The sequence below is a fragment of the Scylla paramamosain genome, chromosome 9 (assembly GCF_035594125.1).
Source record: "Scylla paramamosain isolate STU-SP2022 chromosome 9, ASM3559412v1, whole genome shotgun sequence".
In the NCBI taxonomy this organism is placed as follows: Eukaryota; Metazoa; Arthropoda; class Malacostraca; order Decapoda; family Portunidae; genus Scylla; species Scylla paramamosain.
In genome coordinates, this window is record NC_087159.1 from 14,236,275 (window position 1) to 14,252,500 (window position 16,226).

General features: G+C 42.3%; 1 long non-coding RNA gene across 4 annotated transcripts in view; it reads left to right on the forward strand.

The window, feature by feature from the left end:
* Positions 1-2,153: 2,153 nt before the first annotated feature.
* The window catches only part of LOC135103653 (uncharacterized), a 121,114-nt gene continuing 107,041 nt past the window's right edge, over positions 2,154-16,226 (forward strand). For 2 of the 4 annotated variants that reach the window (XR_010270151.1, XR_010270152.1), the window contains exon 1: positions 2,159-2,419. This is a non-coding gene — a long non-coding RNA (uncharacterized LOC135103653). Of the gene's footprint in view, positions 2,420-16,226 lie in introns of all 4 variants that reach the window. The other 2 variants (XR_010270153.1, XR_010270150.1) reach the window with 2 other exon arrangements.

Below are 16,226 nucleotides of genomic sequence, written 5' to 3' on the forward strand. Positions count from 1 at the left end.
CCTCTATCACTACTACTACTACTACTTCTACTACCTGTTCAACACCTGGAGGCGATAATTTACAGTAGCTTTAGCGTGGGAGTGGATCAGGTGTTGTGTGTGGGAGTTAATTCATTATACAGGTGTTGTGAGTGTGTCGTTCTCCTTCTGCTCTCTCTGTCTCTCTCTCTCTCTCTCTCTCTCTCTCTCTCTCTCTCTCTCTCTCTCTCTCTCTCTCTCTCTCTCTCTCTCTCTCTCTCTCTCTCTCAATGTATCTATACTTCCCTTTCAACTTTTTTTTCTTATATCCATTTATCCTTTCCTACTAGTATCAGATGTCCAGTTTAAATTAGTTTCACACGTGCTCCTATTTCTAACGCGATTTAACTCTCTCTCTCTCTCTCTCTCTCTCTCTCTCTCTCTCTCTCTCTCTCTCTCTCTCTCTCTCTCTCTCTCTCTCTCTCTCTCTCTCTCTCTGTCTGCATGATCCATCCCATTGCCTCCCTCATCGCTCTCCTTTACCCTCCTCCCCGTGCGATTCGCAATTGTCTACTGGTTGAACTGATCGAGAAATTAGCTCATCTGAACTTTTGCACGCAGTGACATTCGGGAAATTGGTTTGCACTCGCGCTGATCACTCACTGGCCCTCTCCATAGATAAAATTCCTCCACTTTACTTTCCCTTGATGCAGAGAGAGAGAGAGAGAGAGAGAGAGAGAGAGAGAGAGAGAGAGAGAGAGACTATATAATATTTCATACCGTGGTAAAGAGAATTTTTAATATAAACATATATATTTTTTTGTGCCACAGAAATGAGATCTTAGAAATTGCTCCACTATAGGCCAAGCCGAAAGAGGAAACGCTCGTGTGTGTGTGTGTGTTTGTGTGTGTGTGTGTGTGTGTGTGTGTGTGTGTGTGTGTGTGTGTGTGTGTGTGTGTTTCCTTTCTTAGTCCACATTCTTTTATTTGAGGTTCATATTTGACATGTCGACAGCGGCCCTCCCATCAAGGTCTCAGCAGGATTATATATTAGGATAATCCCGAATAAAATGCACACGCGCGCGCACACACACACACACACACACACACACACACACACACACACACACACAAAAAAAAAAAAAAAAGTCGCAAAATATCCACCTTCTGCCGTATCCTCCACGCGTGGTGAATGTATGTTATGAGGTTACAGGAAATGGAGCAGTGGGTGGCTGGCAGTGCACGCGTGGCAAAGCTCAGGTGACATGGGGTGAATCTCCTGCGACCTACTCTTCCCTGTGACGTTTCTTGTGTGCTGCAATTCATTACACCTTTACAACACAAACAGGAAACCATCTCCAAACGGCTGGTTCATCCGTACGCGAAATTTTCGTTCATCCTCAACTTCATCCCGTGCATCAGCCTGCCTGGGGGTCATTTCTCCCAACACTGGCTCATGGAAGCGTGTTATGTGTCCTCTGAGTCACCTCGGATCACAAAAACAGTGCGAGGCGTGACACGTAATAGTTTTGCATCACCATCAAAAGGCATTACCTCCTGATTCAATCGCAAATCCTTTTTATGTTGGGATTCACGTGTCTTTGTCTTTTCCTGCAAAGAATTTGGCTTCTCACCAAACAGAAGTCGAGAAAATAAGAAAATAATAATGAAAAGGCGAAGGTAAGGGATGGAAGCAAGCAGACGTCCTTTATGAGCAACCGTATCATGTTTTACATCTATCGTTATAATTCTGATTTATAACATGTTTAAAAAGTGCGTAATAAAACTTCATCACATAATTAAATGAAACCAATTATGTAGTCAAGAACAAACCTGTTGGTGATAAGTAATGACTAGTTTAATTTGATATATTTAACCGTACAACTTTTCTTCTAAATAACACTACTCTGTAATCTTTGCCGGTCTTGTGTCTACCATTTCCTTCCCCCGAACTTCCCACATCTCACCCAGATTATCCTGTCCCCACCATCCTGCCCACCACTCAGCCGGACAGCGCAGCACCACCACCACCAACATCACCACCACCACCACCCAGACTCATCACTTAATCCTTACACCGTATTACATTCCTACTCCGTGTGCCTCTCGTCATTCAGTTTATTAGCTCGTTGAAGGTCTGGAAACACACCAGCACCTAGGAAATCCGTGGCGGGCGAAAAACACACAACACAACAAGGTCTCAACCCTCACACTGCTCTCTTCCGCCCTCCACCAATCACACGTGTACGGCCACTTACGTCATTCACGATTCGACCAATACCAGCTCACTTACAGGCGGGAGTTGCTTTTCTTCTGTCTGTAAGCTCAGTTTCCTCCGGCGCGCTGAAGGGAAATGAGTTATTATTAATAGCTGTGCCTGAAAACCTGAATTAATCTGCTTGTTGTGTCTGACTGATGGGAGCTGCACGTAGGAACGATTAGCTGTTTAGCCGTGATGAAGGTAAGTTGTGGTGTTAGTGAATGATATTATGAGTGCTAAATATTTAAATAGACTGGTGGTGCGGAGATGGAATGGCTGGGTGAATGTGTGGGTGTTGGTGACCAAAAGCATGTGTTATTTTAACGTGAAAACAAAACGATTAGCAGAAAGAATAGCAGCATGAAACCTTTTTTATTCTTTGCAAAAAAAGCATTCAAAACCACTTTCCCTGCTTTTATTTTCCGCCACCGCTAACCTCTCAGTGCACCCAGTTCACTCGTTATGTTGGAGGCTAAAGATAAAATGTATATAGAAATGTGTTAAATGTTGATACAAATGTTAGAATCATCTTTTATAAAGTTTCTACATAAAACAATGAATTTTAGAAAACAGGAGTGGTGCTAAACTGCTTTTTCCTCCCACCATTCCCTCTTTCCACTGCCCTCCCACCCCTCCCATCCCCTCTTACCGCCAGCACCTTTGCTTCTCGAACCTACTACACCACCACCCACCCACCCACCCACTCTTTTCTCTTTTGCTCTCAATGGTCCACGTCTCTCCGCTTCTATCTTGTTTTCCCTCTTCTCTCCACCCTCGGCACGCATACGTTTCTCTCTCTCTCTCTCTCTCTCTCTCTCTCTCTCTCTCTCTCTCTCTCTCTCTCTCTCTCTCTCTCTCTCTCTCTTTCTCCACCTCTAATTTTCGTATATTTTTCCGATCTCCTCCTCCTCTCTTGTTCCTCTTCCATTTATACCATCCCGGAGCATCTATCCCTTCCCCCAAAACGCACACAGTAACGCGTCATCAACAGCAACACCAGTTCACATAATCACCCAATTCCAGGTATACATACTCGTACATACATATAGCGTAGGTACGAGTAGCAATATATCTTGACATGATATACTTTAGGCAAAACCTTAATTAGCTGTTAGGAGGGTGTACCGAGGCTTTATCAGGTGTAATCTACCTCCCAGGAGTACTGTAATCTAACCTGGCTGTAGTGCTTAATTGGCGCAGTGGGGGAAGGGGAAATAATAGGTCGTAATCATGTGACAGGCTAACTAGCACCTTGTCATTAGGTTGTTTCACTGATATTCGATACCTCAGGAATGTTTTCATGGCTCAGTGTGCGAGAAATCATATAGAAGATTTTGATATGAATGTTTTAAATCATTCTCTGATTCTTACATTAGTTAAGTTATAGAAAACGTGTTGCTACCCATTTTCTCTCACCATCCTTATCCCCACTCTTACTAAAATCACTTCTCCCCCCTGTCCCGCCAGCTCCCTCTTCTCGTCTGCTAATCACCTCATTACCTTCCCCATCTCCTCCGCTCGTTTTCCTTCTTGTTTCACCCCTTCCCCGCTCTCTCACCACCACCTCTCCCACCCTTCCTTCCTCGCTACACAATTGCTGTTTGTCCTTCCTTCACACAAATGATCAATTCCCCTCCCTTCCTTCTCTCTACGTCTCGTATGTATTTGGACCATTACCTTCCTTCATCGTTTTCTAACCTTAACAATCTCCCACCACCAACACACGTCACACCACTTAATGCAATTCCTCCATCCTATCAGCCACACACGCACACAGTTTCACACAGTTTCTCTCCATCTGCAATGTTGTTGTTCTCTAGTTTTCCACCATCACCGTAATCACGACCACCAACACCGTTTAATATCACCACGATCGCTATCAGTATACCACCGCTACCAACATTTGACGTCACTGCTTCACTCTAATGCTGTTATCATCGTTCAGCATTATCACCACCACTTAGCACCACCAGTTCATGCCGCCGCCACCTGTTAGCACCGTCACTGGTCACTAAGCACCGTTGCTGTAGTAGCACTCTCACCTAACTATACATGCACAATACATGCCAACCGCTTAACACCACAACCATTTAATACCGTAATTTCTTATTGGTATTAAAATCATTGTCACCATTTAACTCTGCCATCACCAGTAGCCACCACCACAATCACTCAATTAACATAGCCTCTTAATTAACACGACTGGATAACATTACTATGACCAGTTAACACCACCACTATACCTTAGCATTTAACACCATTATCACTGCATCCATCATTTCACACCACCATCACTGCCACTACCACTTGAACACCATCACTTCCACTGAACTCCACCTTTAACACCACTTATTACCACCGCTATTACCACCACTTACACCACAACCATATATCCACCATTACCACCACAGTATGTACTTCTGATCACCATCGCCTCCCTGTGGTTGTAACTCTGCCCTCTGCGACTACTACTGTCACCACACCACCGACTCTAGTCGCCCCCCTCTCCCCCCTCCCACCATTCTCTCTCTCTCTCTCTCTCTCTCTCTCTCTCTCTCTCTCTCTCTCTCTCTCTCTCTCTCTCTCTCTCTCTCTCTCTCTCTCTCTCTCTCTCTCTCTCTCTCTCTCTCTCTCTCTCTCTCTCTCTCTCTCTCTCTCTCTCTCTCTCTCTCTCTCTCTATATATATATATATATATATATATATATATATATATATATATATATATATATATATATATACTACTACTACGACTGCTGCTACTACTACTATTAATAATAATAATAATAGGAATAGTAAATGTTCGTATGCAAGTGAATCATAAGTTTTGCAAGGATCGGGTCCCACACTAGGCAACGCATACAAGCGTGAATGACATGTATCCATGTTGATATATTTTTTATTTCTTGTGAAAACTGCAATTGGAATTAAAAAATTTTATTTGGTGGAGTAATTTCTTTTATATTTGCAATATAACATGCAGTATACTGATGTGCTTTAAACTTATTAACTCGAACAAGGTCAAGACCAAACCCTCGCTCATTAATATATTCTTCTCTTACGATACATAATACTCAGGTTTAGTTTCCTTAGCCTTGGCGTGAGGCACGTGGCTACGTGGTGGTGGCCAGGGCTGGGCTAGCGCTTGTGTGCTGAAGACTAAGCATATTGCGGGGTTTATTAGTGAATTATGAGGGAAAATTAGGGAATATTTTTAACATTAATTTTACATTTAATAGCTCATAAATTGTTTTGTTTCCCGCTTCGAATTACGCTCAACATGCACAGCTAGCTAAATGCACAACTGCATACCGCATGTAGCAAGCTCGTAAATCAGGGTGTTTCATATGTCTTGGCAGCAAATCCTGGAATCCTGGACCAATCTCAATGCTGCAGTCCCCACAGCCAGCCAATCATCTGCAGCCTAGACCAGGATTTGCTAGGAAGCCATATTAGTTTTGTGAAAATTAACATTTCCTCCGATTTTGGATACATTGAGATATATTACTACTACTACCACCAATACTACTACTACAAACAATAGCAGCAGCAACTACAGCAACAACAACAACAACAACAACAACAACAACAACAATAACAATAATTACTAGTGTTACTGTTTTTACAACGTTTCTATAATCACCACTAATACTTCTGTTTATTATAATCCCCAATTACTGTAACTGACAACGCTACACACACACACACATACATACACACACACACACACACACACACACACACACACACACACACACACACACACACACACACACACTTTTATGAATATTGTTGCATCTCGGTGAATTTTGCATATCCAGGTTAATCAAGAGATGAGTGCATTATGAGTAATTTTATAATGTTGGGTTCCTAATATTTTTCCCCGCGTGCTGCACTGTTGATAAAATAGTGATTTTTCTTTTTTTTATCCCTGTCATGTATCGGCCTTCATAGTTTCCTATTATTGTCGATTTTTATGCTCAGTGAACACTAATTTTTCATCTTTTTTTTTTCTCGCAATACAAAAACAGGACTTTTTTTTGAGCAGATCAGTAATTAACCATTTTTACAGCTCAGTTTGCTTTTTCTTCATCTTTTAGTACAGGGGGCATTTTCTCTTTCCACTCTCTCCCCCTCTCCGTTTAATCCACCTTCCACCATTATCTCTACTATTTTTCTTCCTCATTCACTCATTTTTCCTCATTCTGTCTCCCCACGCAACATTTTTACCTTCCCTCATGTTACCTCCATCATTATTGCGACCACCACCACCGCCACCGCCACCACCACTACCACCTCTGCCATTACCCTTTGCACATCCCCCACGTTTTCCTGGGCGCTTTTCCACTTCATTTCGCGTCCATTCAGTGACCATTCCCCCTTTGCATCACCTCTTCCACCATGCTGGCCCCGTAACGCCGCCGCCATAACGTCTCCATACGCCCTCTGCACCGACATAAGGCGACGGCCAACGGAAGGCTATTTGTAGATATTGGAGAGACAGAGGCGGACAGAACCCAATCCCCGAGATGAGAACCTTGGCTGACGTTGACTGATGAGTTCTCGGGCATGAGTGTGTGAGGGAGGGAAGGAGGGAGAGGAGAGAGGATAAGGGTGTGGATAGCGAGCTGGTGTGTGTGTGTGTGTGTGTGTGTGTGTGTGTGTGTGTGTGTGTGTGTGTGTGTAGAGTGAGACAGGGTAAGCTAATGATTTCGTAGTAAAAAGACCTGGAGGAAAAAATAACAGCTAAAAATATGATGGCTCGAGTGTTTTCATTTAACGAATTGGTATTGGGAGATGGAAACTTTTTTCTTCAGTGGAGGAGATAGAGAGAAAATAGGTAAATAGATGGATAAAGTGGTGCAAAAAAAAGAGGGAATTAGAGAATGTGCACCCCCTATACACACACACACACACACACACACACACACACACACACACACACACTATGAGGAAGAAAAAAGAAAAAGCCTGTTCCCTTCCTAATTTTGGAGTAATAGCTACACAAAATCACACAAAGGTCATACCTTCACATAAAATGGAGAAAAGGAATGTTTGCATTACCCGTATAGCGAAACATGTGAGAGGGGCACAAGACTACTACTAATACAGAGAGAGAGAGAGAGAGAGAGAGAGAGAGAGAGAGACGGCAATGGAAACTAATGGAAACTTTGGTAAGAAAGTAAAAGAAAAGATAAATTACAACATTTCCCAGCTGAGTTCATCCGATATAAGTAATAAGAGAGAGAACATAAGAACATAAGAACATAAGAAATAAGGGAAGCTGCAAGAAGCGACCAGGCTTACACGTGGCAGTCCCTGTATGAAACACTCCTACCTATTTCCATCTGTTATCCCCATCCATAAACTTGTCTAATCTTCTCTTAAAGCTCTCTAGTGTCCTGGCACTAACTACATGATTACTGAGTCCGTTCCACTCATCTACCACTCTATTTGAGAACCAATTTTTTCCTATCTCCTTCCTAAACCTAAATTTTTCAAGCTTGAACCCGTTATTTCTTGTTCTACCTTGGTTGCTGATCCTAAGAATTTTGCTTACATCTCCCTTTGTTATAACCCCTATACCACTTAAAGACTTCTATCAGGTCCCCTCTTAACCTACGTCTCTCTAGAGAATGTAAATTTAACCGCTTCAACCTCGCTTCGTAAGGAATACTCCTCATCCCCTGGATCCTTTTAGTCATTCTCCTCTGTACTGATTCTAATAGACCTATATCTTTCCTGTAATGTGGGGACCAGAACTGCACAGCGTAGTCTAGATGAGGTCTGACCAGCGCCAAGTATAACTTTAATATTACTTCCGGCCTTCTACTTTTAACACTCCTAAAAATGAATCCTAGTACCCTATTTGCCTTGTTTCTGGCTTCTATGCATTGTTTCCCTAGACGGAGTTCAGAGCTAACTATAACTCCTAAATCTTTCTCGTACCCTGTACCTACCAGAGTTTGGGTGTTTAATGTGTACCTATTGTGTGGGTTTCCTCTACCTACGCTAAGCACTTTGCATTTATTGATATTAAATTGCATTTGCCATCTATCCGTCCATTCATTCATTCTATCTAAGTCTGTCTGCAAGGCGATGGCATCCGCTTCTGACCTAATTAATCTACCTATCTTTGTGTCATCCGCAAATTTACTAACATCGCTACTAATTCCACTATCCAAGTCATTGATATATATTAGAAATAATAATGGCCCTAATACTGATCCCTGTGGCACCCCACTAATGACATGACCCCACTCGGATTTCGTGCCGTTTATTAGCACTCTCTGTCGCCTGTTACCAAGCCATGACCCTATCCAACCTAACACCTTCCCATCTATCCCGTGCGCCCTAACCTTTCTCAGGAGCCTTTGATGGGGCACCTTGTCGAATGCTTTACTAAAGTCCAGATATAAGATATCATAACTATCACCATTATCTACTGCCTCGTACACCTTACTGTAAAAACTTAACAAGTTTGTCAGGCAAGACTTCCCCTTCGTGAAGCCATGCTGTGACTGATTTATCAAGTTATGTTTGTCTAAATGTTCCCTAATGTTCCTGGCTATTATTGACTCTAACATTTTACCTACAACTGAAGTTAAGCTGACAGGTCTATAATTAGACGCTAAAGTTTTATCCCCTTTCTTAAAGATGGGTACTACATTAGCCTGCCTCCACATTACTGGTACCTCACCCGACTCCAGTGATTTCCTAAAGACAGAAACTAACGGCTCACTAATAATCTTTTTACATTCCTTCAGTACTCTGGGATATATTTCATCAGGTCCTGGTGACTTGAACTTTTTAGCCTATCTATCTCCTGCTCCACTATCTCCCTAGTTATGGAAATATCCGTCAGCTTCTCATACTCATCTGCTCTAAACACCTGTTCACTATCTGGCATATCCTGCATGTTTTCCTGAGTGAAGACAGTTAAAAAATAATCATTTAGAAGTTTACTAATCTCCTCCCCAGAACTAACCAGCTCCCCATCTGCTGCCTTTAATGGACCTACAGTATCCTTATTTTTCGTCCTGTATACCTGATAAAATCCCTTGGGGTCCGTCTTCGCCTGGCTGGCTACCTTTAATTCATAATTGTCCTTAGCTTTCCTCGTTAACTTCCTGACTGTTCTAACTAATTCATTATACTGTGTCCTTAAAACTTCCTCACCTGCCTTTAATCTCTTATATACACTTCTCTTACGCCCTATATAATGCTTTAACCTAGCAGTCATCCATTTAGGGTCATTTTTTTGTGATCTTATTGTTTTATATGGGATATTTGCTAATTGACCTGTATGAACTTTATCTACGAAATATTTATACAATTCATCTACATTTACTTCACCTAAACCCCTCATCTCGTTCCCTACCATCCTCTCCCCTCCCTCATCAACTCGCCTCGACCTTACCTCTCTCATTTCACCATGACCTGACATTCCAAGATACTCACACCTATCTCCCCCTTCCTCTTTCCTCCTCCCTTCTGGAGCCTCACCTCACCTCCCTCATCCTGCCTTATCTCTCTGAACTCCGTCCCTGACCTCACCTCACCCTGCATCCTTTGCCAGTCCACTCCTTGGAGGTACCTTTTTAATTCTTCAAAATCTGCTCTCCTAAAGTCAGGTATTTTACAAGTGTTTTTATTTCTAACAGTTTCTTCCCATTCTAGATTGTACCTAATTTCCCTATGGTCACTGTTACCTAGCTGTCCTCCAACCTCTACCTGCGTGACTGCTTCCTCCCTGTTAGTAAGAATTAAATCTAGAATATTATTCCCCCTTGTGGGTTCTACGACTACCTGTTTTAAAAAAATTATCCTGAATTACCTTAAGGAATTCCTCTGCTTCCTTGTTACCCACAATCAGACTCCAGTCGATATTCCTAAAATTAAAATCTCCTACCACACATACCTGACTGTACCTGCCTGCTCTATTTAATTCCTGCCACAGTGAGGTGTTATTTTCCTCTGTACTGGTCGGTGGTCTGTAAACTACCCCTAGTACTACTGACTGCGATCCTTCCTTAATATCTACCCATATCGACTCTGCTTTGTTATCTGTTTTAATTCTATTGTTCATACAGCACTGTAATGTGTCCCTAACGTATAACGCGAGAGAGAGAGAGAGAGAGAGAGAGAGAGAGAGAGAGAGAGAGAGAATTACAACACTCCCCATCATTATGCTCTGTGCGTGACAACGACCAATCGCCATCGTGTTAATTATTCATCTTATGGGAAGTAGGGGCATGGTGTGTGTGCGTGTGTGTGAGAGAGAGAGAGAGAGAGAGAGAGAGAGAGAGAGAGAGAGAGAGAGAGAGAGAGAGAGAGAGAGAGAGAGAGAGAGAGAGAGAGAGCTACGCATTAGATTAGAGGTATGGCTTAGCTAGTTACTCATTTGGAAAGAAAATAGAGAGAAAATGGGAGAATGGCACCCCTAGGAGGCTAGTATATGTACATACATATGTTCACGCCTTTAACTCCCGTCACCTATTTAAATGAAAACGAGGGAAAGAAATCTCATAGTACCATACGATCGATGAACTTTACATTATACCTTATGGAATATAGAGTCTTAATTCATCAGATAAGCAAACTCATTCCTTGACTACCAGTTTACACAACGAGGCAATAATTACACACAAAAAGAAAGTCAACATTGATACAGTTAAAAGGTGATTACGTCTGTCATGAAAAAAACCTATATTTTTTCTTCCTCCTTTCTACCTCTCCCCAAGATCGATGTGGCGTGCTGGCTCTGGGATAACGGAGGTGGAGAAGATAGGAGGAAGGATCGAGAGGGGAGGGATAAAGATTTAGAGTGAGGGAGGTATGTTTCTGGAACGAGAGAATGGGAGAGGCAGAAACTTCATTTAGGATTTAGGAGTGGTTATGGGCAAGAAAGAGGCCGGTGGATATAAGTAAGAATGAGAGGAGGAGGGAGAAGGGAGAGAAACATATGATTGCTAATTGATAGGTGGAAAAGTGGCTTTAGGGGGAGAAGAGAGGAGAGGAGAGGAAAGGAGAGGAGACAAGAATAGTGAGGTGAAGATGATTATTGACGGTTATGTGGAGAGAGTCGTGGTTACTTGTGGTGGTCGTGAAGAGCGTCCTCTGTCTCTCTCCTCTCCCTCCCTCTCTCCAGCCCTCTCCTGCCTTCCTCCCTTCACTCCCCTCCATCCCTTCTTCCAGTCCTCTGTCCTCCTCTATCCCTCCCACACTCCCTCCCTCCCTCTAGTCCTCTGCCTCCCTCCTTCGCCGACTCAGCCCCGACTCAGCTCAGGATTGTAAGGGTCTTTGTTCCTCACACATCCAGCACATGTGATGACTTAAGCCACACACACACACACACACACGCACGCACGCACGCACGCATACGCACGCGCACACGCACGCACACACACACACACACACACACACACACACACACACACACACACACACACACACACACACACACACACACACACACACACACACACACACACACACACACACACACACACACTTACTTGCACAAGAAAGCCATGTACATTTTTCTGTTGCTTTCTTTGTATTTTGATGTATTTTTGTTATGGAAAAACAGATTAGTTCTTGACAATGTGTAAATCATCGGTAAAATTAAATCAATAGACTACATTTGCCGAAGAGAGGGAAGGATAAATGTCAACAGAAAGAGTAAACAAGGCTGGAGGTAAAATAATACAAATATTTGCTTTCAATTTGTCGTTTCGGAATACTCTAATGCACTCAAACAATGACGAAATGCATGTGTATATACGGTTTTACATCTGTCCATTCCCTGCCACCTGTACGAGCACCTGCATCCACCTTAGTCCACGCTGCATCCCTCTGTCGACCGTCCCTCCACCTGCCACTCTGCCGCCTCATACCACCATATTCTCTCATTCATCCCGGTACACCAGTTTACCTATTCCTTTTCTTATCCAAATACCCGCCTTTGTTTCATGGCCCAATATTTCCCCTTCCGTCATCCGTCCATAGTTGTTGCTTGTGGTGGTGGTGGTAGTGGTGATGGTGGTGCTTTTTCCCCTTCATTTTTGTCTGATAGATATGAAGCTTTTATTTATTTATTTTTTCTATCAGAACGGAAATGTTTTGATATTGTTCTCGTGACAAAACTTCCTCCCTTTCATCCTTTTTTTTTGTTTGTCATTCACTGTTCATTTCCTTGTTATTTTTTGACGGATGTATACTCGTATATATATCAAGGTGAACTGACGTGAGAGCGATGATGAAAATTACTCTCTCTCTCTCTCTCTCTCTCTCTCTCTCTCTCTCTCTCTCTCTCTCTCTCTCTCTCTCTCTCTCTCTCTCTCTCTCTCTCTCTCTCTCTGCGTATAGACGACAGGATTAAGCGCTGCTGCATGCGATTGTGTGTGTGTGTGTGTGTGTGTGTGTGTGTGTGTGTGTGTGTGTGTGTGTGTGTGTGTGTGTGTGTTAAGGGGGGATTGAAAATGTACACGAGAACACTTAGTTAACAGACAACCAGCAATGTCAACGTGAGCTCGGTGGGTGTTGCGCCGCGCCTCACAGTTCAGGTCCTGCCTTGGCTTCGATCCCCGGCAGGAATATCCGGAATATCCTCGAGAGTACACAGTTGTTACGCGCCTTCTCTCGGATTAATTTGTCACGCTTTCCGCACTGGTTGGCAGCGGCGTGTCCAGCTGAATCAAGATACTGAGAGAGAGAGAGAGAGAGAGAGAGAGAGAGAGAGAGAGAGAGAGAGAGAGAGAGAGAGAGAGAGAGAGAGAGAGAGAGAGCCGAAAAACCAATCTAGCAATCTGAGGACAAAATAGTGCTGTGTAATGACTGGGTACACGGGACGACCTCTTGACAACCTGCTATCAATAACATCACGTCACTGTTAGACTTCCGGCAAGTTTGGTGGGGATTTTAAGAGACGTTTGTTAGATATTCGTTTTTTAGATGAATTTGTCCTCCATTACATAACCTATTTTACCCTCTCTCTCTCTCTCTCTCTCTCTCTCTCTCTCTCTCTCTCTCTCTCTCTCTCTCTCTCTCTCTCTCTCTCTCTCTCTCTCTCTCTCTCTCTCTCTCTCTCTCTCTCTCTCTCTCTCTCTCTCTCTCTCTCTCTCTCTCTCTCTCTCTCTCTCTCTCTCTCTCTGTGTGTGTGTGTGTGTGTGTGTAGTACCGTGCCGTGTTTATATAACATCTTTATGGACAACTGCCCCGTGCTCGCTCTCTCTCTCTCTCTCTCTCTCTCTCTCTCTCTCTCTCTCTCTCTCTCTCTCTCTCTCTCTCTCTCTCTCTCTCTCTCTCTCTCTCTCTCTCTCTCTCCATTTTTCGCTTTGTTTTCGCTACCTTTTTTTTTTTTTGTTTCACTGTGTATATTTTTTCGAAGCTGTTGTCTTTACTCCTGCCAAACTTTCCCCAACCCCCCGCCCCCATTCACACACACGTTTTTATTTTATCACTCACTCTTTGCAAACGTGTGTTCTCCCCTCTTGTATTAATTCTTGCGCATGGGGACTGTAAATGTGCTTCTTTTTTGGGGGGATTTGTATATTGTTTTCCTGAGATATTTCTTGTATATTTTTTTTTGCCTGTTGTTTTTCTGGTAGCCTGTCATTTTTCTGGTAATGCTTTCCGTTGATTTTTTTTATACATCTTTCTTTGATACTGTTTGTGTAAGTGTGTCTACCTGTATTTTATGTTGATATATATATATATATATATATATATATATATATATATATATATATATATATATATATATATATATATATATATATATATATATATATATATAATATGAAAGGATGACTCGTGAGTTTTGTATTTATTTACTTATTATTCTTTAATGTGTGGCAAAATTTTAAATAGAGTTAAAAGTAAAGCAATAGAGTGTTATATTCGTGGTTTCTTTATGAGTATTGGCAGTTTAGAGAACAGTGTCCAATGACGACATGGCTATTAATTTAAAGGTTATGAGTTTTAATCTTTATATTTCTTTACTTATTATTCTCTGCTGCGTGGGAAATTTCAGATATCGTAAAGAAATATAGTGTAGTTCCTAATGAACATGAACGCTTCAGGGAACATGTTGAATGACTAACTTCCATCTGCGTTCATTGGGATTAAATATATATGTGTACATTTATAAAGCATCAAATTAATGTCGCTTCCTGTTTAAAGTCGTCAAACCCTGGAGGATATTAATGGCGGGCGAAAAAGTTAATGGCGATTCATACTAATAATTTAATAATACGACGTAAGTTATTACATTACATGATGCTTATTAGTTTACGGACATTCTTTATCATGTCACTTTACTTACGTGTAATACAAGTATCCTCCACGTACTACATAAGTGTGTCATGGGTGAATGATGAAGGCCGCATGGTGTCACACTACTTTTATATTCTGCAACAACCTTCCTGCGGCCTTAAGTTGATAGTGAGCGGGAGACGAAAGTTGTGGCGCCTTTCAGAAATCTCGTGCACCTCAAAGTGGGACTGATAGGAAAGGTGGTTTTCTGTATCTCGTGGTGTGGGCCAAACGCAAACCTCAGCCTCATGAAAGTTCATCGCTTCTCAGGTATTTTAGTAATGTGATACCCCATTCTCTCTCTCTCTCTCTCTCTCTCTCTCTCTCTCTCTCTCTCTCTCTCTCTCTCTCTCTCTCTCTCTCTCTCTCTCTCTCTCTCTCTCTCTCTCTCTCACCCATACCCACATCTTTGCAGAGAAAAATAAATATCTCTTACGCACCTTGCCATTCTTCTCATACACTACCCATACGCTCGCTTGCCACCTTCTCGTGTTCCCTGCGTCGGTGCTAAGTGCTCATTGCCTCACGCGCTTTAATACTCGTACATTTAGGCCGATGTGCTTGCCAGCCGTTCGTGAGAACCCTGAGTTGTCCAGGTGCCGCCCGCTCTCTTTGGGGGTCCGGTGGGAATTTCTCGTGTAACTTACGCGTGAAAGCAGGAAATGAAGTCACGATGTTTATGCCAGGTAAATAGTATGGGCGTGAAGAGGCAACACAGGAGCGGTGTGCTGGGTGGATGGCTTGCTGCCTGGATGGTTTGTTGGTGGGGTAACTGGGTGGATGGCTGGCAGGCAGGGTCGTGGGAATGCTCTAGACTTTAAAGGGTGACTGGTTGGCCGGCTGGCTTGGCTTTTGTCTTTCTATCCGTTTGTTTTTCGGTCCTTTTCTCATCCATCTCCCTCCATCAAAAAGCCTGTGTATACATCAACGGCTTGAAAATTATACTGGATAATAAAATAATAAATCAATTGTCATTTTTTCTCGATCAGAGGGGCTAAAGAAACGCTTAGGTTTTGCTTCTATTTGAATGTCCGAGGAGAACCTTTATCATACTCAAACTGAAACTGCCTTACACTCACAAGACATCGAGATCCACAGGCTGAAAATACGAAAAGGTTTTGAGGATCTCTACTTTCAATTGCATGATAAAGTGGAGAACGAGACAGAGACAGAGACAGAGACAGAGACAGAGAGAGAGAGAGAGAGAGAGAGAGAGAGAGAGAGAGAGAGAGAGAGAGAGAGAGAGAGAGAGAGAGAGAGTATCACTTCATTCATTCATTGCTTTAATCGTTTGAAATGGAGACGACTTGAAGATAAAGTTTACAGAAAAAAAAGAGAAAGGAAGAAAAAGAAAGAAAGAAAAGAGAAAACAAAACACGAAAAAAGTTCAAGGACAGACAGATGCCGGTGGGACCCAAATACTGGGACGCTTTTGGAGATGTTAGACATTCCTATGTTAAAATGGGGGCGGAGGAACAAATTAACATTGTATAAGGAAGGTTATTTGGGGGACTTCTCACGAGTATTTTTCGATAATATGGAGCTAACCTTAGCTTCTTCTCCCGAGGTTATTACTTACATGTCGGATATAATTCAGTTGTAGAATATCATGCAATATATAATATATATATATATATATATATATATATATATATATATATATATATATATATATATATATATATATATAT